The sequence below is a fragment of the Salvelinus sp. IW2-2015 genome, linkage group LG3 (assembly GCF_002910315.2).
Source record: "Salvelinus sp. IW2-2015 linkage group LG3, ASM291031v2, whole genome shotgun sequence".
Lineage (NCBI taxonomy): Eukaryota > Metazoa > Chordata > Actinopteri > Salmoniformes > Salmonidae > Salvelinus > Salvelinus sp. IW2-2015.
The window spans coordinates 7,856,145-7,859,915 of record NC_036840.1 but is presented as its reverse complement, the minus strand read 5'-3'; positions in this window follow the sequence as shown (position 1 = coordinate 7,859,915).

Genomic DNA, 3,771 nt, shown 5'->3' with positions numbered 1-3,771 from the left:
CTTTGCTTCTCCTGTCCTGACCCCCACACAACACTGGCCCTGGTCACTTCTGGAAGGATTTATTCTCGTCTTTTTTATTTCGCTGTCCTTCCTTAATCAACATAAGTCGCTCTGGATAGAGCGTCTTGCTAATGACTTAAATGTAATGTTGTAAATGTAATGTCATTGATGCGGACACGCAAATTATTATAAGGTAAAAGCTGTAAAGTGGGCTAAATAAATTTGTCAGAGGTGTGGGAAAGCATGTCAGTGATTTAATAAAAAATAAAAAATAAATAGAATTTGACCAGAGCCTTATTCTTTGGAGAAGGTTTCTTTGGTAAAGGGACACGTGTACACAACCAATGTCATATCCAGCCTTGCTTGWGCACCAGGTGTACTCTCTGATATATTGATTCTATACTCTTTCCAGTGCACATTTTGATATTGTAATATGTAAGGCCAGTGATCTTGTTCAGTGTCTTTGGATGTACATACAAAGCACATTCAAARGTTTGAGGGAGCCTATAGTGTGATCCTGATGCAAGCGCTCTCGATCGCCAGTCCTCACCTGAACCAATATAAGCTAAAACCCACCAACTGACCTTGGAGCAGCACTTTTTGAGCACTTCCTATCTCAGTCTACAGACCAGTTCCATTTAGTTTCCTAGCCCCTTAGAGCATATCTGAAGGTGATGGTATAGTGGACACTTATTTATTCCTTTTCAGTTCTTTGAACACAAACAGGGTTCTGGGAAGGGGCTATGGCGCTAAATGGAACGAGGCCTATGGACCCTCTTATGATGTCAAGAAAAGACTSGCTGAGTGGGCCAACCAAAAAGCTTCCCTGGTTTTCTCCTATTGAGAATTTTGATGCCCTTTAATTGTGCTTTAKGTTTGCTGCCTTTCCAGAACCTTCTGAGTCCTGCAGGACTCGCTTGTACAAATCCGTCTACATCTTTTGCATGATGTTAGTGGTGAAATAACACTTTTTGTCTGTCACTTTGCCTCTGTTTGGCGCAAATACTGTACAGTTATGAATATTTTTGTGTATAAGGGGGGGGGGGGCTACAACGTAATGAATAGATCACAAAAATGTTGTTCTTAGTATTTTTATATATGTCCCAAGACTGTCATGGATATTGAGGGTGGGTCTATACAATTGTCAGTACATGACGTTAATCTAGAAAGGCCCTCCAACATCCCTCATGTAGGCTACTTTTGTCGTCACTTTTATTTCAAGAAATGTGTTTWKTTGTTCTGTACCTCCTGCCCTATCTATCCACTACTGTTCATATAATTTAAATATTCTTAAACCATGGTAATATGTTTTTAAYCAGACATTTTATTTCTTAGCCTTTTATTCTACATGTCAGTGAKATGGACGAGAGCCTGTATTTACATTGCATACTGGGGGGGTATTGTAGAGGTCTGTCAATGTATRTGTTCTGTTAGTATTTAGACGTGAAAGCTCGCATGCCAAATTAATGCATACTCATTATTGTGTGAACTATCATGTTCAATATACAGTATTTTATTCTCTGCATCTGGTTAATATTAGCACTGAGTGTACAAAACACTTCCTCTTTCCATGACAGACAGACCAGGTGAAAACTATGATCTCTTATTGTCACCTGTTAAGTACACTTCAATCAATGTAGATGAAGGGGAAACYGGTTAAATAAGGATTTTTAAGCCTCGAGACAATTGAAATATAGATTGGGTATGTGTGCCATTCAGGGGGTGAATGGGCGAGATGAAAGTTTCTTTGATTGGGGTATGGTAGTAGGTGCCAGGCGCTCTGGGTTGTGTCAAGAACTGCAACGCTGCTGGGTTTTTCATGCTCAACAGTTTTCCATGTCTATCAAGAATAGTCCACCAACCAAAGGACATCCAGCCAATTTGACACAACAGTGGGAAGCATTGGAGTCAACATGGGCCAACATCCCTGTGGAACGCTTTTTGACTCCTTGTATAGTCCATGCCCCGACTAATTGAGGCTGTTCTGAGGGCAAAAGGAGGCGCAACTCAATATTAGGAAGGTGTTCCTAATGTTTTGTACTCTGTGTATGATGGCAGCTATTTCAACATAGATGGTCACCATGGTTTGATCAAAGCTTTACTATGGAACCCTATTTGTAATGTATTTACGTATAAAGGCATCAGACATGGACAATATATATGTTCCTTTAGATTCCTCTAATCTTCAGGTTTGATTGAATGTTAGGGAAAGTGGTCATTGCTCTGTTAATTTATTTGTATGCGCTTGTATCATTTTTTTTGGTTATTGTTAACTATTTTATTACTTTTTTCCTGTAACTGCCATAACCTCTGTTAAAGTTATTAAAGTAAACTGCCATAACCTCTGCTAAATCTATTAAAGTTCAGTGGGCCAATACTATTCACATTATGTAAAACGTTGCCGTATACTGTGATATGGATTGTATCAAAACTATACTATTATTCATAGATTTTGTTTGTTTGTAACCAAACTAGGCGTAATTCWCCTGAGATCTCCTATACGGCTGTAGAATGTGCTTATGTTATGTGGTAGTGCTACTCGCATGTGGTAGATATGCACTGTTATTTGTCTTGGAAAGTCCCAATTCTTTCTCAAAACACATTTTGTATTTTTATACACATTTTAATTTAAACTTGTTCATTAAATGTAGTTTGCTTTTGGGTCTCAGTCACARTTTTCTCAATCTCTGGAATATGCCTAATTGTTTTGAAATAAATGTATCTTTACACAAAAGCCATGAACCATCTTGAAGCTTTGTCCCTTTTAATCCAAGGATACAATAGCATGGCTAAAAAGTATAACTTTAACTATAATGAAATTGAAAGATGACTAGTACAATGATTGTACTTTGACTATACTGTCTGAACCAGCCATCATGAAGACAGTCTACATTAGACACAGAATATTACTATCATACTGTATTATAAAGGTGTGTGTGTGGCCCTTGGTGGTGATTTGGGGAACGGCTCATCAGGGGTAATCAAAAACCCAATAATGACCACCTGGAAAGAGACAGAGTCCTAAAGATGCTTGTATAGAAATGTAGTAATGGGTGTGGTGTCTAGKCCAAATGTATATATTGTTTGTATTGAACGACAATGTTTTTAACTAAGCGTTCTAATTGGAGGCCATATTTAAAGCCTCAATCATTGCTATAGCCTGAGAAATGAATACTGATTGTTGCTAATTTCGTAGCAACCATGTAGAATCTTAAAGTTCAAGTATATTTCCTTTTTATTGCCCACGCGAAGATGCCCTGTTTTGACATGGTTTGTGTTTTTATAGTAAAACCATCTGTCATCATCCTCAAACAAACCATGTTTTTTCAGATCATGAAACTATTTGAATAATGTATTGTGTAAAATCTAGTCTTWATTAAGTAGGCTAGTCTCTATAGCCGTTTAGTTAACGGGAATCAAATTTCATATGCACTTAAGGGATTTTTTATTTTTTATGATTCACCAGCCTTGACTAGGTTGTTGACCCGCTCTTTTCTACGGTGCCTCCACAGATGTTTCTGGCCAGCCCCTGAGTGGTAGTTTGAAAAGGTTTATGCAAATCATTCTATGTGTTCTGGAAAATTCAGAGGCATATTTGGATGATGTGGTAGTATTTAGTGAAATCGATAAAAGGACACTTATACAAACTGTGCAGTTGTCACCATCACAATGCCATCAGATGGCTTATAGTGAGGAGTGTTGGCAATTAAGCATGCTGACTGAGAATTATCCCACCAGAGCTATTGCCAAGATAGATTTTAATGTTCATTT